Genomic DNA, 23560 nt, shown 5'->3' on the forward strand with positions numbered 1-23560 from the left:
TTCTTTATCTTTATCGGGCGACCACTTCTCACCACCTAACAAATGTTATCGCACAGCGCAGGATGCGCCTGCATGTGAAAGAAGTTTCTGGAATGTTATCGATGTTTCCATCCGCTGTCTTTCCCCGCAACTTGTGTAATCTGATTGCAGGTATGCGCGACGCGAATATTGTAGAACTTTGTGGAAGGCACGCGGGTCCCAGCGGTTACTCTGGAAAATTCGACGACTGATCTATAAAAGCCGGCGCGCTTCACCCGCTGATCAGATTTTCGACGATCGCTGACTGTATTCGCCGCTATCGTTGTGCTTTAAGTGTATCCTATCTTTGTGGGCACAGGTTCGCCCAATAAAAGCTAGTTTTGTCTTTCACAGTATTGCTACTGTGTTCTTTAACGTCACTACCACGTTACAATATATATATATATATATATATATTGTAAGCACTATTAACGTACTTCGTCGTTTTCATTTGTACATAGCCATCATCATCTTCCCTCTTCTTCGACTTCTTCGCGCGTGAGCTGCGGGCGTTGCCTTTTTTGGAATAAACAGCGCTGGACAACTTGATGATTCTTTCCCTCCTCCAGCCGTTCTTGGTTCTGACCTAACAGCCGCGCAGTCCGAAGCCCTAATGGTGGTCTTGGCAAAACACAAAGCCTGTTTCGATAGCTGTTCCCCTGTGTTGAGCCAAACTCCTGCGGCTACACACCGCATCGAAACCGATGGTTCCGCTATTATACGACGACGCCCCTATCGTGTATCGCCGTCCGAACGAAAGGTCATTGAACAACAGGTTGCTGACATGCTTGCGCGGAAGATAATACGACCTTCAAGTAATACCCTCCCTAGAGGGCCTTTAGGGTTATTGTGAAATAAATAAATAAATAAATAAATCTAGCCCATGGGCGTCTCCCGTGGTCCTGGTAAAGAAAAAAGATGGCTCAGTTCGCTTTTGCGTGGATTATCGAGCGCTCAATAAGATCACACGCAAGGACGTATATCCAATACCTCGAATTGACGACGCTTTGGACACACTACAAGGGGCGGAGTATTTCTCCAGCCTTGATCTTCGGTCAGGATATTGGCAAATTCCGATGAACGAGACTGACAAAGAAAAGACCGCATTCGCTACACCGGATGGCCTTTATGAATTTAACGTGATGCCTTTTGGCCTTTGTAATGCTCCTGCCACATTTGAGCGCATGATAGACAACGTCCTTCGTGGTCTAAAATGGAAGACATGCCTCTGTTATCTGGACGATATTGTCATCTTTTCGTCTGACTTCAGCCAACATCTTCATCGATTAGACGAAGTTCTCAAGTGCCTTGCGAATGCTGGTCTCCAAATCAATACAAAAAAATGCAAATTTGCAAGCAAAACAATAAAAGTATTGGGTCACGTCGTCTCAAAAGCTGGCATCCAGCCTGACCCCGAAAAGATTAGTGCGGTTCTTCAGTTTCCTCGCCCCCAGCAACAGAAAGATCTACGTAGTTTCCTCGGCTTGGCGTCATATTTTCGTAGATTTATACGCAACTTCGCCGCAATAGCAGCTCCTCTACACAAGCTACTGGTTACCGGTGCCTCTTTCACGTGGACTAGCGACTGCGAGTCGGCTTTTCAAGCTCTTAAGCGGCATCTTACTTCTGGACCAGTGCTTCGCCACTTCGATAATCGTGCCCCCACCATACTCCATACTGACGCAAGCGCACAAGGTATTGACGCAGTACTTCTGCAACGTAATACAGAATCTAAAGAGCAAGTCATAGCATATGCCAGCCGAACACTTTCTCCAGCTGAGCGGAACTACACCATCACAGAGCAAGAGTGCCTGGCTATCGTTTGGTCGATTCAGAAATTTCGCCCATACCTTTACGGCCGCCACTTCACCATCGTCACCGACCATCATGCTCTGTGTTGGCTGTCATCAATGAAAAACATGTCAGGGCGCTTAGGACGCTGGATACTGCGATTGCAGGAATATGACTTGACTATAACATACAAGTCTGGAAAACGCCATCATGATGCAGACGCATTGTCTCGCTGCCCACTCTCACTCTCTCCCGGTAACGCGCCGTCGTCTTCCCATCCACGTCGTTCCGATGCTACGCTTGCCTCCCAGCAGCTCTCGATAACGCCCCTGGACCAAGTTACGCTTTCATCACGCTCTGATTTCGTCTCGCTTCAGCGGGCCGACTCCTACTGTCGAGCTCTCATGGATCGCCTTAGTGGGTTCACCGAACCACCCAACAGCCGCTTGCGACGCCAACTTCGACAATTCCGCCTTCAAGGTGGCGTGCTACACCGCTACGTTTACCACCCAACAGGTCACCGGTGGGTCCCAGTTCTACCTCGCTGCCTTCGCTTGCGGGTATTAGAGGCACTTCACGACGATGTATCGGCTGGCCACTTAGGCTTCCACAAGACTTACGACCGCATAAAGACCCGCTGCTTCTGGCCTGGCCTATCCACAACGGTGGCCAAATACATTGCCTCTTGTGCATCATGTCAGCACCGCAAACGCTCGACATCCCCTCCTGCCGGTTTACTACAACCTCTCCCTTGCCCGGACGCACCTTTTGAATTTGTTGGCATTGATTTATATGGTCCCTTGCCGTTGACACCCTCCGGTCACCGTTGGATTGTCACTTCGGTCGACCATTTAACAAGATATGCCGAGACTGCCCCTCTGCGATCCGGCACCGCTTCTGAGGTCGCCGACTTTTTCTTGCGCGCCATCGTCTTGCGCCACGGGGCTCCTCGCGTTCTTCTCAGTGACCGTGGCAAGGCGTTCATTTCACAAGTTCTCGAGGAAGTTCTTCGAGCCACTAATACCGCCCACAAATCTACTTCTACTTATCATCCGCAAACCAATGGCCTTACTGAGCGCTTCCACCGTACGCTGTCTGACATGATTGCCATGTACATCCGTCCTGACCACACTGACTGGGATAAAATTCTTCCTTTTGTGACATTCGCATATAATACTGCTATTCAACGGACTACCGGCTACAGCCCTTTCTTCCTTGTGTATGGACGATCTCCTTCCACCATATTCGACAGAGAACTATTTTTCGCACCTTCTTCGCCTGACGCGTCGCTTCCAGAAGATTTTGCTGCCCGAGTTGCACATTGCCGTCAAATCGCCCGGCAAAGCACAGAAGCTACCCAAGCTGAGCGCAAGCGTTACTGCGACAACAAACGCCGTGACCTACGTTTTCACCCAGGAGACCAAGTCCTGCTTTGGACTCCAGTCCGCACCCCAGGCCTCTGTGAGAAGTTCCTTCCACGCTACATTGGTCCATACACCGTTGTGCAGCAAACATCTGCAGTGAACTATCTCTTCCGCCCAGTACACTCCGTCACTGACCGGCGCCGCCGGAATGCCGAAATTGTTCACGTGTCGCGGATGAAGCCCTTCACTCCCCGTTTAGATAATCTCTAATCTGCGGCCAGGCTGGCCGCTTCCATGACGGGGGGAAGTTAGTGTAAGCACTATTAACGTACTTCGTCGTTTTCATTTGTACATAGCCATCATCATCTTCCCTCTTCTTCGACTTCTTCGCGCGTGAGCTGCGGGCGTTGCCTTTTTTGGAATAAACAGCGCTGGACAACTTGATCGGTCTCGGTATTATAATATATATACTGTCATGCGCGACCACTACTGTGGCGCTGGTGGTCCTCTCCGTTCCCCGAGCTCTGCGGTAGTTAGGGTTGCCGGCATAGTGTTTACTCAGCTTGCATGCAAGATCCCGCTCTGTGTCAACTGTTGACAGCCATTATTTAAGTGCGCCAAACAAGCTCGTCGAGACGCATGCCCGTTGCCAAGATGGCCCGCGCTGTGTTTTTGGGTTTGTTTTGTCGCCGCCCGTGGCGCGGCTTACAACCAGTTCTTTGATGGAAAACAGGTTCATGATCTCGAGAGCTACTTTTTTATCGCAGTATTCCTATCCGCAAAGCGTGGCTCACATCCGCAAGAGGTCACATAGGGCGCTATAACGTAAAACTATTCCAAACTTTTCTTTTTCAATTCTGCAATCAGCCCTCCGCTATTGGTCAAAAGCATTTTCGGACCACCCCTACTTCACCTTTATGTCACGCGACATCACGAAAACCGCGAGAGCTCCCCATCTGATATGACGTGTACACACGAATTATGCACGATTTGACCGAACAAAAGAAACAGTTATTTCTGAATCGGCGCCTTTTCGCCATTAGCCCTCGGCTATTGGTCAAGAGTGTCTGGGCTGAACGCACTTCATCTGCCTGTCACGGGACGTCACAAAACCGCAAAAACTCACCGCGTCAAAGTGACGTGTACGCGCTAAAGATGCATTAATATGCCGAACAAAACTGAATTTTCTTTTGTATAGCCGCAGAGTACCCTGTTCCGAAAGGAATAAAAGATGGCTGCCGCCGATCGCTCAGGCACTGGCTACTTGCACCTGCAGGTGAGCATGGCTTTATTTGCGTGTCAAAACATTTTGCGTGGCCGTATAACGTTTTCGAGCACTTTCGGTACGTTTACGACCTCGTTCTGCCAACTCTTCTTTGCTTTGGATCCGTTTTAGCTTCATTCTTAAGCCTCCGTTGCATGCCGCCGCGATTGTCGACGAGCCACCGCAAGCTAAGTAAGAGAAAGGACCAATTGCAGACGCCGGCGCCACCCTCTTCAGCCGGTTATCGATTTTAAGTGCAATGGCTCGGCCCCATCGAGTCCCTCTCCACTTGAGCGTGCTTCTCGCCTCTTGTGAGCCAATTAGATAAGACAAGCCGCTCAGTGTAGGCAACGTTATTCGTTTTTTAAGCAAACAAAAGTGACGGCCTATGAACGGGGAGAGCGTTTGATTGGTCTGTTAAAACAACTCTGCCGGTGACTATCCGATGCTTGCATCGGCGGTTACGCCGATTTGACGTCAGTAGATTGAAATAAAAACATATTGGAATAGTTTTACTTTATAGGGCCCATGCACGCCTAAATGCGCGCTCTCCGTATTCTTCAAAGTAAGCACATGTTCCATCACTCAATCGTTGACGCAGCGCCTCGTCTGACCAACGTAGCTTCTCCCGCACGATAGGGGTATTTTCGGAGCTCGGATTAGCGAAGTAATACACGTTTTGACAGGTTGACAGCGGAAAGCATCTTTGCCGAGTGGCAACGGTGGTGCCTCTGCCGGACAGCCGCTTGTTGTGCCTGGCGGTCCTTCAGAGCGGGGATGCCCCACCAGCGACATCCAGTTGTCACGGTTGATGTTCACGTCTCATTATTCACTTCACTTCAAGACAGCAACGACGCCCTCTTGAACACCACGAAGAGGCTACGACACGCAGTATTTACGGTTGATGTTCACGCCTCATCATTCACTTCGCTGGAAGATAGCAACGTCCGCCTCGTGACCGTCCCGAAGTGTCCGACAATTATCGATGAAAGAGTCCGTCCCGGGGGAAAGCATTGGCGACAGGTGGTTGCCTCCTATTGTCACACGTTAGAGAGAGGTGCACCACGTACACGAGTAGCTCACAGAGGACATGAGCACCGCGAGCACCGCGAGCCGCTCGTAGAGGACAACATCCAAGCAGCACGCTGACGACAGTGAGGGGCGATGGAGGTGTTAAACGATTCGGCGTTGTGGTTGGCCAGTAAATTCCCTCAACGAGGGAAAGAGGGAAGAAGAGGGCATAAAACGCAGATCCGGAAAACTGAAAACGGAGACTCTCGGACATGCATAGGGCGACGCTCGGACATAGAAATACGCTACCATAGTTTGCTCCGATAGTTGGAGCCATATTATAATACTCAACCATGCACTTTTTTTAATATAACCTTTTTTTTTCATTCTCTTCAACTTTGCTCGGAACCCTTCTTGCTCCCGGTACCTGGCATGGCACAATCTTTAGAGCCTTGGTTGGCCGCACGGACCCCCGACTTCACAACACGCTTCGGTTCGAACAGGGGGCAATGACCCCGACAGCGGGGAACACGAAGTGACGGACAGTCACTACTAGCCACCCCCCCCCCCCCCCCTAGAATGCCGGAGGCTTAGGTGTTAATGTCGGAAGGAATGAAGAGTAAATGTTCAAGTTAGGCTGGTTTCCCGCGGTCGCAAGACAGTCTCTTCTTAGCCGCGAACATCAACCTTCTAGGTTTTCTCTGAAGCGCAAGCAAACGAAAAGAGCCTTCATAGGAAGGAGTCAATGGTTGCTTGATAGAGTCACGTCGCAGAAAGACGTGCGTTCTTGTGTCCATTGTAGGGAAACTAAGCACTGGCTACGCGCGGCCGATACGTGGAGGTGTAGGTCGAAGCTGGTCGAACCAGGAATGTAGCCTAAGTGCTTCGCGGCCGCTGGCGGAGTGCCTTGCTGGGTGCCGAGAAACTGGCCAGGAACGCGGATAGCTGACCCATAGAGTACTTCGGCTTCACTGACTCCGAGGTCATCTTTGATTGTTGTTCGCAGCTCGAGTAGTACTAGAGGCAGCCTTTCCACTCAGTGCTCTCTGTCGAGAGTGGCGGTCAATGGCGTCTTCAGTTGTAGGTGGAGACGCTCTACCATGCCGTTGCTCTGAGGGTGGTAAGCCAGGGTGTTATCAAGGCGCGTGCAGAGCAGCCTCGCCAGGGCAGAAAAAGAGAGCTTTGGAATTGGCTGCCTCAGTCTGTTATGCGCAAAGGGCAACCGCACCGTGACACCCACGTAGCAACAAATGCTTCCGCCACTGTTTCGGCTGTGGTGTCTTGTAGAGGCGTCGCCTCAGGCCACCTTGAGTGCAGGTTGACACCCGTGAGGATGTACCTGAAACCTTGGCAGGATGAAAGAGACGCTACCAAGTCTGAATGCACGTGATCGAAACGGCTCCCTGGTGATCGAAACAGCTGCACCGCTGAACGCGTGTGCTGGGTCACTTTCACGGTTTTCCAAGCTTGGCAGCTTCTTGCCCAGCTACGAACATTTTTGTTGATCCCTGGCCAAATGAAGCAGTTTGCGATAAGCCTCTGTTTCGCTCTGATGCCGGGATGGCTTAGACCGTGCAGTGAATCGAATATTGGCCGCCGAAGGTGATGGAGTACGAACGGGCGAGGAGCTGCCTCGGGGGCGATGTGTCACACATGACAAATGTTGATGTCTAGGGAAGCAGCACCTCGTATAGCTATAAGGACGAGCCTTTTTCCCGCAATTGGCGCAGCTCGGGGTTGCTTTGCTGGGCGGACGCTGGAGCTTAGAAATTCACTAGGCCAGTACGCACAACGCCAATCCGCAACAGGGCGTCACCTGCTTGATTTTCGGTTCCAGAGATATGGCGGATACCCGTAGAATATTCGGAGACAAAGAAAGTTGCCGCAGGCCACATTCTGAGTACGAGGAGCTGTTCTTAAAAACGAAGATTAACGGCTTATGTTCGGTCAGAATGTAAAAGATACAGCCTACAAAAAACCAAAACATACATGCTTGACAGCGCACTATAGATGACCAACAACTCCCTCCCGAAGGTGCTGTATCGAGCTTCTGTAGGTTTGAGGCATTTTGAGAAGCACAGCGGCCTCAAGTCTGTGCCACCGTGCTGCTGCAGTAGTGCACCCACTGTCGTGGTCGATGCCTCTACAATAAGGCATGTTGGCGCGTCGGGAACCGGATAATCAGCAACACTGCAGTCGCCAACCGCATTTTGGCTTTCTGGAAGTAGTCTTGGTGCTCCGAGGACCAGTGAAATACAGACTTTGTTTTTAGTCGCGACGCAGTAGGTCGGTATGGGGCTGTAGAAATTGCGCACAGAATAGCATGAGGTTTGGCAAGAAGCTGCCAAGCCTGTCAAGTCGTGAAAGTGACCCGGCACACGCGTTCAGGGGTGAGGCGGTTTCGATCACGTGCACTTAGACTTGGTGGGGCCCCTTCCGTCCTGCCAAGGTTTCAGGTACCTCCTCACGTGTGTCGACCGGTAGGCGACACCTCTATAAGACATCACGTCCGAGTCAGCACTTGTTGGGAGATTGGTTTAGCGGACGCAAACACTACACATTTTGATAGGTTGAGAACGGAAAGTCGACTGGCTCTATCGAAGAGTAAAATCAGGTTTGCGAATTGGCAGTGGTGGGGCCTCTGTCGGACAGCCGCTTCAGTTCGAGCAGGGACCAATGACCCCCACGGTGGGAAACATGAGGTCACGGACGTAAGCTACAGGTATTCGCTACAGGTATAGCACAAGTCTTCAGTTATAAGCTTGTTACCAAGTTCCTGCCAGGAGCCGAAGAAGTGAACACACATTAGTGCTACTACTGTGTCATTAGTAGCCCCAATATGCTTTAATTTCTTAAGCTTCTGGTAGGCACGGAGTAATACGCTTGTGGTTCTCCCCATAAAGCCCAAACATTTAATTTTAATTACTTCGAGGCAAACACACAGCTCATAGGATATACACTCTAAGAAGAAAAGGAGGAAATGGGGTACTGAGGTTACTCCTTTAGGGGAGCAACTGATCTGCCACAACCATTCCTCCCTTGAGGGGGTAAGTGCGAGGGGATGAACTGTTACTCCCCATGCCGTTACTCCTCCGAGGACTAACAGTCGCTCTTTTCCGATGCTCCTCAAGGGGGTAACGGTCATTATTTCCGATGCTCCGCAAAGGTTGAATGAATGAAATTAGGGATATATACCCTAATAAAGATGATTACTGAGCAGAAAAAAAAGAAAAAGAAATGTGCCCGAAAGTAGGATTCGAACTCACGTCGTCGCGCTCCTAAGTCCGCTACTCTAACCACTGCACCACGGCAGATTTTTTTCTTTTATTACCGGCTTGGCAAAAGAAAATACAATGTGAGTATTACATGGCCATAAAAAACAACTAGTCAATGCCGGATCAGTGTGGTGTGATAACAACGATGTAGGCTAGTCACTTTGTCCAAAGCACTTAGCCAATCAGGAGGATCACTCTGTGCACAGAAAAATTCGCGTATATATAACACACTTTCAATGAAGTATTCATGTGCTGGGGTCTGAACAATGCTCTCATGTCTAATATCCATACGCGTTCGCCACACACTGTGCATGCACAGAAGCATTAACAGATCGACAGGCACTCCCTCTGGTTCCGCACATGGCTGGAAGCGTATCCCGAAAGCACTTAACGGCAATTCCTTTTTAAGGCTACGTTTTAGAATATCCCCCAAAAACACTGCATCATGACAGTCCAAAAAAATATGCTCAATCGTCTCCGATTTTTTGCATATAAAGCAATTCACAGACCAAGGTACAAAAATGCCTTTGCTTTGCAGCCACGGTTTCACTGGGAGAGTGCCTGTATGTAGTTGAAAAAAAGAAAGATTTAACAGAAGCTCTTACCGGCATTCGTTTAACTCTCTTAAGAACATCTCGTTCTGAACCTAAAACAAATACTGCACGATACAACGGTACAGGCAAGAATACATCAACAACATCTTTGTACAACTTCTTACTAGTAACAGCGGCCAGATATTCACTAGAAAATCTTGCTTTTAGTATTGGGAAAGACGCGACCACTTCACGCAAAAAAGCACTTAAAGGCATTGGCCCCGTATACATGGACAACACTACATAATCAGGCAATGAATCGCGCAGTCTAGCTTGAATCATTGTTCTCAGAAAAGCATCCTTTTGATCACGCAAAAAAAGAAACCTGCTTACAATCTGTTTGAGGAACAAATGTTACAACCCCCGCCCCCCATTCAACACTCTATAGAGCAAATTACTACGACTTGTACGTTCCCATGTTGAGGCCCAAATAAACATCGCAAATACTCTATGCAGCTTTCGCACAGACATCCTCGTTATTTTTTTATTTTTTTTTATTTTAATTACTTTCAAGGCCCGTAGGCGCTACAGAAAGGAGTGGTACATATACATAGAAAAAAGAATGCAGATGAATGAATAAAACATTTGTTAGATGGCATAGAAAACAGCAGTCTTGAACCCCGATGAGTCTACAATAGTAGCGACCGATGCGGGGAGGTGGTTCCAGTCATTGTAGGTGCGAGGTAAAATAGAGTAATAGTACGCGTTCGTGCGACAAGATGGCACGAAAACTTTATGAAGGTGATCGCTGCGGGATGAAAAGTAGGAAGGACGAGTAAGAAGTTTTGCTTTTAATACCGGGCTTTTAATACCGGGTTGTGGTAAATCTTGTGGAAAAGGCAGAGGCGACTGTATGCACGACGTACTGAAAGTTCCGGTATAGTAAGGGTTTGCTTCATGAGTGTTACGCTAGCATGACGAGAGTAATTAGATAGAATAAAGCGGCACGCGCGGTTCTGAATGGCTTCGAGGGAGAGGGTTAGTGATATTTGAGGGGGATCCCAGATGGCCGAGGCATACTCTAATTTTGATCGAACGAGTGTTTTGTAAAGCGTCAGTTTTAAAGATGCAGGAACGGCGTAAAAGTTTCTGCGTAGGTAGCCTAGCGTGCGATTAGCGTTAGAAGTTATAAATTCAACATGCTTGTGCCATGATAGATCGTGAGTGATGTAAAGGCCGAGATACTTGTAAAAATTAACTTGACTGAGAGGAGCGCTATTCAGAAAATACATGCGCGTGTCAGTATTGTTAGAGCGGCGTGATATGCGCATATATTTACATTTATTTACGTTTAGTTTCATGTTCCACGCATTGCACCATTTAGATAAATTGTTAAGGTCTTCTTGTAGTTTAGTGGAATCGGCGGGGTCACTAATCCTATGATATATTACGCAGTCATCAGCAAATAGGTTAATTGAAGACGATTTCACGCAATCAGGGAGATCGTTAATATAAATTAGAAAGAGCAGAGGCCCGAGGACGGATCCCTGCGGGACCCCTGATGTAACTGATGAAAAAGCAGAGGAAGCGTTATTGGCAGTTACGTACTGAGTTCGATTGGAAAGGAAGTCCTTAATCCAGGCTAATACTAAAGGATCAATGTTAAGCTGATCGAGTTTAAGGTTTAGTAGATCGTGTGTTACGGTATCAAAGGCTTTAGCATAGTCCGAGAAAATACAGTCAACGTCAAAGTTATTGTCAGATGCCGCAAAAAGATCATTAGTAAAGCAAGCTAGTTGGGTTTCGCACGAGTACATTTTTCTGAAGCCATGTTGACAGGAATGAAAACATGAATTGGTTTCCCAAAATTCAACAAGGTGAGAGTAAATGATGTGTTCCAAAAGTTTGCATGAGATGCTTGTCAATGAAATGGGACGGTAGTTCTCGGGAGCATGCGCATTGCCTGATTTTGGGACTGGAACCACCTTTCCTTTCTTCCAGTCACGCGGGACCAAAGAATACTGCAACGACTGCGCAAAAATTTTAGAAAGAATAACAGATGAAAACACCTCAGTACATTTCAATATTTTTGAAATAATACTATCAGGCCCACTGGCAGACGAAATCTGCAGATTATTTATTAGCCGGCTAATACCAACCCAGTCAATTATTATGGGATCCATCACAGGGAAGTTTGAACTTGGTGCACTCGGTAAATCGACGATGATATTGGCATTAGGGAAACAGACAAATGCCTCATTCAAAACGCTGCAACATCGATTAGGTGGAACACTGGTGCCATCAGGGTAAGTTAAGAGTACAATGTTTGTTTTACTGCCATTAACAACACTCCAAAACTTGCGCGGACTCGTTTGAAGAAACGAGGGCAGTGTAACATTCAAGGAGGTAGTTTTAGCTTTACTAGACATTTGGATGTACTCAGCTTCCACTTGACTGTACGTTGACCAATGAGCGGGGAGATTTGATTGCTTAGCCCGGCGGAATAACCGTTTCTTTTTGTTGCGCAGGCGTTTAAGGGAGTTGTTGAACCATGGTGATCTAGTGTCTGAGGGTATCTTTCGTTGAGGTATATAATTGTCAATTAAAGATAGTAGTTTATTTTTGAAAAGTTGCCAGTTATCCTCAACTGAGCGTTCGTCAAAACCGGGGATGTAATCGGCTGTGAATGATTCCATTTCTGCCGTGATAGAAGCCGTATCGGCGTGCTTGTAATCGCGAACAACCTTAAAGCTCTTTTTAGTAGAAACATGGGCACGCAAAGTGAAATGAATAATCAAGTGGTCACTTAAACCAGGGATATATGTAAGTTTGGAAACCAGATCAGGTGTAGTAGTAAAAATGAGATCAAGGATATTAGCGGATATTAGCGGTTAGACATAACGCTTGCATCACATGAAAGCGTTTAGTGATTAAAAACAAATTACACACGGTGGCTCTTGCAAACATTGAAAATTTATGCCCTCCCCATTTGCCGGTCTGGGTTTTCATTCACACTACTTTGTTGTCCCAATATTCTTTGCTATCTCGATAATGTTCGAGGGGGACATCTAGGTAGGTGCCTGGAGTTACCACCCATTGCATGTTACAAAAAGTCTCAGGCTTGTATTGCCAATTCCCATGCCAAAAACCAAGACACTTGTTCCAGTTAATAGCACTTCCACTTGCAGTACAAAATTTTAAGCCTCTTGTACAACTGCTTTAACACTGTCATGGTCCGTACAAAACACTGCTACATCATCAGCATATGCTAAATCTCGAACTTCAGTTTTATGAAAAGTGTAACCCCGGATGTTTGGGCTCTTCAGCAGCCGCAAACAAAAGGGGTCGAGGTAGAGAGCGAAAAGCAGGCGAGATAAAGGGCAGCCTTGTATCACAGACGACTGCACAGGAATACCATCACTTAACTGCCTATTAATTATCAGCTTCGCTATACAACCATTGTACATCATTTTAACACCTTATATAATAACAGTTCCAACAGTGATATGGTCTAGGATCGAGAACAGAACTTCGTGTACGACTTTATCGAACGCCCTGTGCAGATCTAATTGCAACATGGCCACGCGCCCATACATTCCGTCACAGCATTCAAGGACAGTTCTAGCTGTGTGAACATTGGTAAAGATTGACCTGCCTTTTATGCCGCATGTCTGACGTGGCCCTACAAGTGACTTAATAACACTTTGAAGGCGTCGAGCTAAAATCTTCATGAATATCTTATAGTCCACGTTTGTTGGACTGATGGGACGGTATGATTCAACAGACTGTAGCTTAATCGGATCATTCGTTTTAGGAATTAGTACTACGTGGGACGCTCGGAAGGATGGAGGACTTGCTTTCATTTCATAGAATTCGCTAATCAGCCTTTCAAGTGCGACTGCCATTTCTGTTCTAAAGGCTTTATATAGAGATGAACCGAGACCGTCTGGCCCAGGCGACTTGTTTGAACTAAGCTCCAGAATCGCTGATTCAATTTCCTCAGCCGTAATACTGGCTTCTAGAGCGTGCGCAAGGTCATCGTCTAATCTCGGCATCAGCGATAATAATTCTGTTCTGAAGTAGTCAGTGTTCGGAGTATTAAGGCTGAATATGTATGTGTAATGTTCGACGAATTCCTGCTAGATTATTTCTCTTCGATTTGAGATTTCGTTTTGATAGCATTGAGTGTACTTGTAACCATAAGCGAGTGCGAAAAGAAATCTGCCCGAGTATTCTTAGGGTGCTTTAAACTGAGGCACTGGGCGATGTAAACGCGTAGCGAGCTCAAATGGGGCACCTAAGACGACAGAGACGGACAATTGCTCGGTCGCTTAGTGTGTCCCGTTTGAGCTACGCATCACTTCAGTTAAGTTCGTAATCTCATTGGAATGGAAGGAACTTAGGTACTACTGACCAGCAAAATCTGGCAGTCTATCAATGACTTGCGCGTTTAATGTGTATCGCTCACTTATGGTGTGCGCACGAAGGGCATGGCTCTTCACATTCCAACTTTAAATTTCACGCAATTTTCTCACGAAGAGGCAAAGTGCTGCTTTGCATGTAGTTCAATAGACAGTGCACGAACTTGGAACTATTCACGATTTATAGACAATACAGTTTTTGCCGCATCAGTGCACGACACGGGGGAAAACAGCGGAGAGCATGGGGAGTAACTGTTGCCGTTCGTCCTCCCGTTGCTCTCTTTCCGACCAGGGACTAAACACTTACTCTCCAAAATTTGCACACGGCACGCACATCCATGCAGTTACTCCCTTGAGGGACGAAAGCGCCCTTTCTGGGCGCTCCCGTTTTCCCCGGAATTCTTAGAGTGTACGCAGAGCGATGACGCCGCGAGAAACATTGTTTTCCTTTTCCTATAGGCACGCTATTGAAATAAGTTGACAATAGGCATCCATTCCTTATCTTTGTTGTTGAAAAAGTCCTTGGTTAAAACACGTTGGCGGACTAGTTGGTTAGAATCCATGGTAGAGTGTATAAGCTTATACACTGTACCATGCGAAGTCCGCGACCGGGTGCTCGAAGGCCCGCTATTATTGGGCGATGCACAAACACTCAACAAACGACAAGGCTGCGCAGCTAGTTTTGTGACGGCGCTCAGCGAAGCTAAAAGAAGGCCAAGACATCCCACAGCTTGCAGGTTTGCATCGCATAAGGAGCTTGCACGTAGTATTCATGACCTTGCATCTCTCGTTTCGCTATGTCGGACAATTAACGTCGCAGACCAACGATGAAGGTCAATGTAACGTATACTTTATTAGGAAATTGCCGGACTGGAGGTGGTAGCCCAGTGAAGCAAACAGGATGCAGTACTCAAGGCTGCGCGAGTTGGTATTCCATAGTGATAGTGTGAGAAACAAGGGACGAGAACGAGACACGACACGAGCGTAGACTAGGAACGAACTTATTGTCAGAAACAGGAATATATAACAGCACAGACACGTGTAAAAAGCTTAACGATTAGCGGCTAAATAATGAATCTAGCTTGTGCACCATCACAGACGGCGTCAGGACGCGCATGGCACCGGACTCGTGAATGAAAGCTTTCTCCTGCAGAGTCTTTGTGCCTCGACAACACTTACTTGTGCTCGTGTAGTTTTTCTTTGTCGGCCCTTGTTTATAACCTTATTCTTTGTAAGGTTGCATCTCTGGTAAACCTTTTCTTCTTCTACTTATGATGACTGGTTCAGATTATGATTACGTGCGTGCCAAGGTCAAACAGGTTGTTAATAGTCCCGAATCCGTGCCTCCGACTAGTCCAGACTCCTTCTGTCTTCGCTGCACTAGTCCCTCACTGAACACTGTCAGAAGCTGGCTCGAACCGCGTTGGGAGTTATATACGGCCAAGCAGTGGCAGCCGCCTTCATGAGTAGCGACGGAGCAAGCACGAGTGTTGTGCAGCCATAGAATGGCGTCTACCCGGCTGACGCGAACAGCTCAGTGAGGGCTCACTGCCGGCCTATGTGCGAAATCCTCGGGGGCGAGGCCACGATGAAAGGGCACTTACCTTGAGCTCCGTCGGCTCTGCTGCGCCCCGCGGTGCCTTCTTCGTCCTCTTGCTCGCTCCTCAACTGGGCGCTTACCCACTACGGAGATTTGGCCCAATCAGAAGCCGACGGCTGAAAAGGAACTCAAGAAATGGTGCTAACATTCTGACTGACTATAAAGCGGCTGATAGTAATGAGAAAATGTGTCAGTTTGCAAAAGATAGTATATTTGGAGTTATTGAGATGGTGTAACACACGATCGGGAATTTCGTGAGGCGTAAAAAATTACCTCAGGTTTCTGCTTCGTAAGTATCGCAAGTTATTGAGCAATGTCCGAAACATAAAGCTTATTATTTCGAGATTTCTACCGATCCCGTGTTCACAATGAGCCCCCAGTAGCTACAAAAATCGCCTATATACAGGGTATCCCTGGTAATTTTAGCCAGCGTTTAAAAGTATGTCGATGCACTCTAAGACGACGCGACCAAGTGCATATGCTGACTATCGTGTGGAGTAAATCACACTATTCTTGTATTCTGCTTAATTACATAATTAATCAAGATTGATTGACCAACTTCAGAAGCTGCGAAGTTAGGCGAAAAATTCCAATTAGATAGTTGTAGAGCGCTCGGCAAAACGCCCGATTAAACAGTTTCTAACTTTGTATTTATGAGGTATTGGTGTCTTTCCGCTTACTGCAGATGCCCGCGAAATAAATAAAAAACATACCCCGTGACATGTCTGCTTGAATGCCGTGATTGCAGCGCTCTCAAATGTTCCGCGAACAAACGAACACGGCGTACGAACATAGCTTACGTCGTCCTCACACAGTTGCTATCATGAATTCGTTATACCATCGTTGTCATGCCGTTGTGGTCGCGCCATTGTCGTCATACACTCGACGTCATCCCATTGTTCTCTTGTCGTCGTCGTAACGCTGTTATCGTCATTTCACCGTGATAATTTAACAATCATCAATTGAGGGCTCGGGTGGTGATTTTTATTTCTAATCGATATGATCGCGATGCATGCTGGCCAGTTATCGCTTGAGCAGTTGGCACATAGACGCACGCGGGAAAGGGTTAGCATGTTGCACAAAATTCTACGTGCTTCTGTTTGCGTCGACGTGCCTGTGTGAGCTCCTCAGCGCGTGGAAACCGAAGAGCTGACCATTTGCATGTTGTTCCCTTCCGATGGATATGGCTTAGCAATCTCTCCCTTAAATTGCGGATTGGCTATCTCTGAGACCTGCCACATAAGCGTTTTGCAGCCAACAGCATCCGGCGGTGGTCGATGTCCGCCGTCCGTGTGCGAATCGCGTCTACACGAAAAAAATCTTTTTCTGTCGCGAATGCTCTGCAGCTCCCTATGTAATGTAGATATCTTGGAAAAAATTGTACTGCAATTAGTCACCAAGAAGACTCTGTCGTTAAGCCGAGTTTCTTTTACTTGTCAGAATGAGTTAATTCACATTGAAGTTGAACACGCTGCAGAATTCCCGCCTGCTGTCAATACATGCCCGTCTACGGAGGGAGCATAGTTACAGAAAACGGCTGTAACTCTTCTTTTATCGAAGCTATCCCGAAACAAATAGTATCACAATTAGCCGCTAAGACGACTCTAACATTACGCAGAGTTTCATCTACTTTTCGTAAATATGTAGTTCCAAGTGAACTTGTAAATAGTGTGTAATTCCCGTCTGCTATCAATACATGGGCTTCTACGGGAGGGAAACGGACAGCCTCCTGCTTATAATAATAATAATAATAATAATAATAATAATAATAATAATAATAATAATAATAATAATAATGCCTATATATACATAGATGCGACGATTTATTTGTTATTATTTATTACTTATTTATTTATTTACAAATACTGCTGTCTCAAAATTGAGACATAGCAGGAGTGGGTAAGTACATCAAGATAACATACAATCAACATGTCACATGTAAACGAACTTCGTCTACAAAACGCTCAAGTGGCAATTCTCGGAGATTAGTATGTAGCCTGTTCGACAATTCAATGGTAAAAGGCAAGAAAAAAATTTGAAGCTATCTAAGTGAGCTCGAGAGGGAACAATATTCAAGGGATTCAAAGTAAAAGATACCACAGCGTCGCTGGTATGTTGGTGACATGTTGATTGCACATTGTGTTAATGTACTTACCCGCTCCTGCTGTTACAGGAGCATTTGTAAATCAATAAATAAATTATGCAGTAGCCTACCTCCACCTCCTCCTTCAAATGTAAAGCCGTAGGGCAAGTGTCCCTAGCCCGAGTGACGTAAAGACTAAACGCTTGCGAGAAGATACGTGCATGGAATGGAAGCTTAGGTACCTCGCAAAATGCGTCGGCTTACTGTAGATGGTAAACTTTAGGCTAATGTCTGAGGGCGTAGTGGTGTTGTCGAAGAAAGGAATCCTTCCCCCGGCTTCTTCTACGGTGAATTTTATAGAAAGCTCCATACTCTATTGATGGGCAAGAAAACGTTGACCATCGCCTTTCTTCAGCACGCAAAAGCAGCCGTCCACGTACTTAAGGAACACTTTAGGCCGGAGCTCGAAGGAACTCGGTCAGCTAGATTCAATAGTTTCCATCGTCGAGTTTGCCGCAGATGCAGAGCACCCATCGTGGTGAACTCGCCTTGGCGGCTACGGCTTTGCGCTGCTAAGCACGAGTTCGCGGAATGAAATCCCGGCCACCGCGGCCACATATGATGAAGGTAAAGTACAAGAACGCCCATGTGCCGTGCATTGGTTGCACGTTAAGGATCCCATGTAGGGAAATTATTCCGGAATCCCCCACTGCGGTATGCCTCATAATCAGATCGTGGTTGTGGCAGGTGCAACCTTACAATTAATTTTTTTTTGAAAACTTATTGTAAGATTGTGGTGACGGTCAAGAACAATGTAGCAAATCTGTGAATGACCAAATTAACTTTTTATTTGGCGAACTTATGCCCCTAAAAGCAAGTGACACTCAAAAGACAACGATAGCTGCGGACACAGTAGGCGATCTTCCAAATTCTGATTCCAAATTCGGCTTTAAGCGCCTCGGCTTTTATACATGACTCGCCGAAGGTTCCAGCGCGCTTATCTACAACGTACCTCATCTACAACACACCGCACCACTCTTTCAAAAACACGCGATAATGAAGGCTCAAAATATATGCATATTCAGACTTTTGTGCAGTTACAAAAGTACCATCCAGGGAAAACTTTTTACGCTTCTAGAACATGCTAATCTTATAGAACCTAGCAATGTGTATCCTTTCTGCTACAGATCGCCATGGCACATACCTTTGTCGCGCACAACCCACGGAACAGAAAAAAATTCGGCACATATTACCCTCAGCACTAACTTACATGGATCAAAGACACATCGACGTTTTAACCCTATCTCGTAAAACTATTTTTGAATTGTTCATGTGATCGACTTGATCAGCACGCAGTCAACTCTTCTTTTGTTACAACGTGCGCGCTTATGTGACTGTTGAAAAAAATGTTCCGGCTGCTTAATATTTCAAAGGTTTGTAAATCAGTAGACTCGCGATAATTCAAACTCTAATAATTCGTACTTTCGGTTAATTCAAACAAAGGTCAAACTTTTGGTTGGTTCTCCATGTTTTCAATGTATTTTAAGGCCGCTTAATTCAAACACCGCAATTCGGTTAATTCGTACTTTTTGCTTGTCCATACCGGAAAATTATCGGCTATCGTTGCTACCACTGGTGAAAAATCTGACTTCTTATAACACCACAACAGCGGAAAATGTTAAAATAAGCGCACTATGGCCTAAAAAAATAAAAGAAAGCGAACAAGAGCCTAATAAACAAATGATCGAAACAAAAGCCTCCCGAAGGGCACATTGTTGCTCAACTTTCCGTGGCTTGCTAGCATGCTTGCTAGCCAGTTCAAAGCAGGAAGTTCGAAATTAAAACACATAACCCTCAAAACTTGTGGAAGTGACGACTGTCCACCTGCGTTTGTCAAAACGCTCGAAACTGACGTAAAACCTGACGTAAAAACAAAGAGCACGAGAAAAGGAAAAAAAAAGGTGCAAAAGTGACGGGAGTAGCATCGGCCGATTCCGAATCACGTGACCGCTCGCGCTTTTCTTTCCCTGGTCGGTCGCCCGCGTTGGTAGCATTATGTCTCCGCGGGGGAAGTACCGAACCCTTTCTGTGAAAGAAAAATTGGCAGCCATAGAAGAAGTTGAGGCTGGGGCGAAGAAGACTTCTGTGGCATTGAAGTATGGAATCACAAAAAGTACGCTGACAACGATTGTGAAAGCGAAAGACAAGCTGCGAAACAACGCAGGCCATTTCGCTCCCGACAGAAAAAGGCTTAGGGAGGCGGCGCATCCGGAGCTTGAGAAGGCAGTTTTTCTTTGGCTGAAGCGCGCTCGGAGCTGCAGTCTACCAGTAAGTGCACCAATCCTGCGAGAGAAGGCCGAACAACTGTCTTTGCGCTTTGGAATTGAAGACTTCAAGTGTAGTGATGGATGGGTGTCGCGATTCAAGGAGCGACATGGCCTCACTTTCAAAACAGTAAGTGGAGAAGCGGCAGCGGTCGATGAGGTGGTTACTACCGACTGGCAGCAGACGCGTCTTGAGAGCCTACTGCTTGAATACTCCCCGGCTGACATTTATAATGCTGACGAAATGGGACTGTTCTTCAAGTGCCTTCCTCAGCAAACATTGTGTCGCAAGGGGGAACGTTGCACCGGCGGAAAGCTGAGCAAGGAGCGGCTCACAGTCATGGTTTGTGCCAATATGGATGGTAGTCACAAGCTCGAACTTTTCGTTGTTGGCAAATCGAAGCGTCCGAGATGCTTTAAAGGCGTCCGAACTCTTCCCGTTTCTTATGCAGCAAATACACGTGCATGGATGACGCAATCTTTGTTTGAGGATTGGCTGCGGAAACTTGACGTGCGGTTTAAGCACGATAAAAGAAAAGTGCTGATGATAGTGGATAATTGTCCCGCTCACGGTGACGTGGAGGGGCTGGAGGCAATTCGTCTTGAATTCCTCCCTCCAAACACAACAGCTGTCCTCCAGCCTCTGGATCAGGGGGTAATCAAATGTCTGAAGATAAACTACAGAAAGCTACTCCTTAAGAGGATGCTAATATGCATGGATAATTCCATGTCGTACAGCGTAACACTGCTGTCGTCTGTGGGAATGCTAGCTGACGCATGGAGTGCAGTAACGTCGGCAACGATACGGAACTGCTTCCAGCATGCCTTCCGCATACCAGGCCACACCAGTGATACCTTGCCTGACTGCGCTCGAAATGAAGGTGAAGACTGCCTCCAAATGGAGAGCGATGAAGCAAGGCTAGTGCTTTCTGCACTCCAAGCACACAACATAGCTGCTGACCTCAGTGAATTTGCGGCTGCCGATGATAACCTCTGCGTGTGCAGGGAAGACAGCCTGGACGACTTGGTGGCCGAGGTGCTGCCAGCACAGTACAGCAGCGAAAGTGAAGAGGAATCAGAAGAGCAATCCTCTGTGACAGCAGCACAGGCCTTCCACTACCTTGCCGAGGTCCGCAAATTTCTGACTGTAGAAGAAAATTCTCCAGAACAACTGGCTGCTCTTAATAGAATAGAGAACTTTGTTCTTAATGCACATGTAAAGAAAAAATAATCAATAATTCATGATTTCTTCAAACGGTCTAGTCAGCCACAGATTTCCATTAAACTTGTTCTGGATCCCACCTCTGCTCTGTTTTTACTGTGTAATTAAAGAGCGAAATGTTTAAAATATGATTTAAGTGGATAATTAATTGTAATGTGCGCTGTAATCTTGCTCAGAGTCATATATGCGAGAACTTCCGATAATTCAAACTTCCTGGTAATTCAAACAAAATCCTGGGGTCCCTTCGAGTTTGAATTAACGAGAGTCTACTGTACATGGTTTATGTTGCTGCCTTCTTCCTGCGAGTCGTATTTGTTTGTTTGCTTGCACGTTTGTATATTTCAATCGAGTGACCGCAGGCTTGTGTCATGTATTATGGTATCTCTTTTGTGCGCGGCGTTTGATTTTCGGCAGTTGCTGCATATCTTTTTTTACCCTTTTATTATTGCATTGGCGAAGCGCAAGCCTTGTGCATTTTATTCGATATGCTCAAATCAATGCTTATAATGAACTACTGCCGCTGGACTATATTGACACGTGTACTTATATTTATCGGGCGACCACGTTTCGCCGTCTAACAAATCTTATCGCACAGCGCGGGACGCGCTTGCATGTATCCGAAGTTTCTGGAAAGTTATCGATGCTTCTATCCGCAGTCTGTTGTCGCGGAACCTTGTGTTATCTGATTTATTTGCCTGACGCGAATGGTGTAGAACTTTGTGGAAGGCACGCGGGTCCCAACGATTAGTCTGGAACATTCGACGATTCTGTATAAAAGCCGACGCGCTTGACCCGCTGATCAGATTTCCGACGATCGCCGACTGTGTTCGCCGCTTTCGTTGTGCTATAAGTGTAGCCTGTTTTGTGGGCACAGGTTCGCCCAATAAAATCTAGTTTTGCCTTTCACAGTATCGCCACTGTGTTCTTAACGTCACCACCACGTGACATCTGGTGGAGGTGCTTTTCGTTCATGTACCGGACGCCCCCGACAAGCCGTGATCCAAGCCCGGACCCCAAAGAGAACACCAACGTAGTCCCGGAGCATCGAGGAAGCCGCCGTCTTCAACAGCTGCCCCCGGAGCACGGACTTCTGCCTGAGAAGACCAAGAAGATTGTGGACAAGGCAACCCCAATGGCAGCCCCAGCGTCCCCCATCGTGCTGCAGCAGCCCAGGGAACCTCCGACGTTCCGCGGATCAACATTTGAGGACCCGGAAACCTGGCTCGAGACGTATGAGAGGGTCGCTAGGTTTAACAGTTGGGACAGCGACGACAAGCTGCGGCATGTCTATTTCGCACTGGAAGACGCCGCCAGGACCTGGTTCGAGAATCGAGAAGCCACCTTAACGACGTGGGACCTGTTCCGAAGCGGCTTCTTGCAAACGTTTACAAGCGTCGTGCGAAAAGAGCGAGCCCAAGCACTACTAGAAACCAGAGTGCAGCTGCCAAACGAGACGATCGCGATCTTCACGGAAGAGATGGCCCGTCTTTTCCGGCACGCCGACCCGGAAATGTCAGAAGAGAAAAAAGTCCGCTTCCTGATGCGGGGCGTCAAGCAAGAACTTTTCGCAGGACTTATTCGTAACCCGCCGAAGACCGTAGCTGAGTTTTCGGCAGAGGCATCGACGATCGAGAAAACCCTGGAGATGCGCACCCGGCAATATAACCGCCAGGGGCTCACGCCGCAGTACGCCATCCAAGGACTGGATTCCGGCGACCTTCAGGAGACCATCAGGGCCATTGTGCGCGAAGAACTGCGCAAGATCCTGCCTTCGTCGCAGCCCCAAGTGGCTTCGATCGCCGACATCGTCAAAGAAGAGGTGCACCGATCGCTTGGAGTTCCCGAGCTGCAACCACAATTACCGCAGCCCCATCCAGAAGCGATGACATACGCCGCCGTCGCACGCCGTCAAGGTCCCCCTCCGCGACCACGCCAGGGCCCTGCAACGACGCAATTCCGTCGTCCGCCGCCGCCGCCGCCAGCACGCCCACCCGTCGCCCAGCGTACCTACGCGAGGAAGACGGACATTTGGCGAGCCCCCGACCACCGCCCGCTCTGCTATCACTGCGGAGAAGCCGGCCATGTGTACCGCCGATGCCCATACCGCGACCTGGGATTGCGAGGGTTCGCCGTCGACGCACCGCGCCCTCGGGAAGGTCAACGCCCTCGTGACATCGCCGACTACCTCGCCGCTACTCAGTGGAGCCCTCGACGACCGTCCCGTTCGCCGTCACCAGGCCGCTACCTGTCGCCACAGCGCCGACCATACACTGGCCCAGCCCGGGGTCGGTCCGTCAGCCCATATCCGGAAAACTAAAAGCAGCAACCGATGGAGGTGCGGTTGCTGTTCGTCGAACTGACGAAGATCCTCCGCCGCCGACGAAGACGCCGAAAAGACTACCTCGACGACATAACAACGACGTCACACCGCCGTCCCGACGAAGTCTGGCAGGAAAGAACACGCCGACGAAAGACCACTTGACGACGCCACGTACCAACCACAGGTCAACTCGACGCAGCCGTGATCCGACGCTGAGGCCTAACTGTAACGCAAGACAAAGAACCACCGACCTCGACGTGCTTCTCGACGGCCACGCAGTTACCGCCTTAGTAGACACAGGAGCCGATTACTCCGTCATGAGTGGACCCATCGC

The 23560-nt window shown here is 47.8% G+C and overlaps 1 protein-coding gene across 1 annotated transcript in view; it reads right to left on the reverse strand.

Annotated features, from left to right (window-relative positions):
* The window catches only part of LOC129384590 (uncharacterized), a 134594-nt gene extending 119259 nt beyond the window's left edge, over positions 1-15335 (reverse strand). Inside the window, exon 1 of the mRNA XM_055070107.1 lies at positions 15282-15335. The gene's annotated coding sequence lies outside the window, so the exon portion shown is untranslated. The remainder of the gene's footprint in view (positions 1-15281) is intronic.
* Positions 15336-23560: the final 8225 nt, after the last annotated feature.

This window comes from Dermacentor andersoni, chromosome 5 (genome assembly GCF_023375885.2).
Source record: "Dermacentor andersoni chromosome 5, qqDerAnde1_hic_scaffold, whole genome shotgun sequence".
NCBI lineage: Eukaryota > Metazoa > Arthropoda > Arachnida > Ixodida > Ixodidae > Dermacentor > Dermacentor andersoni.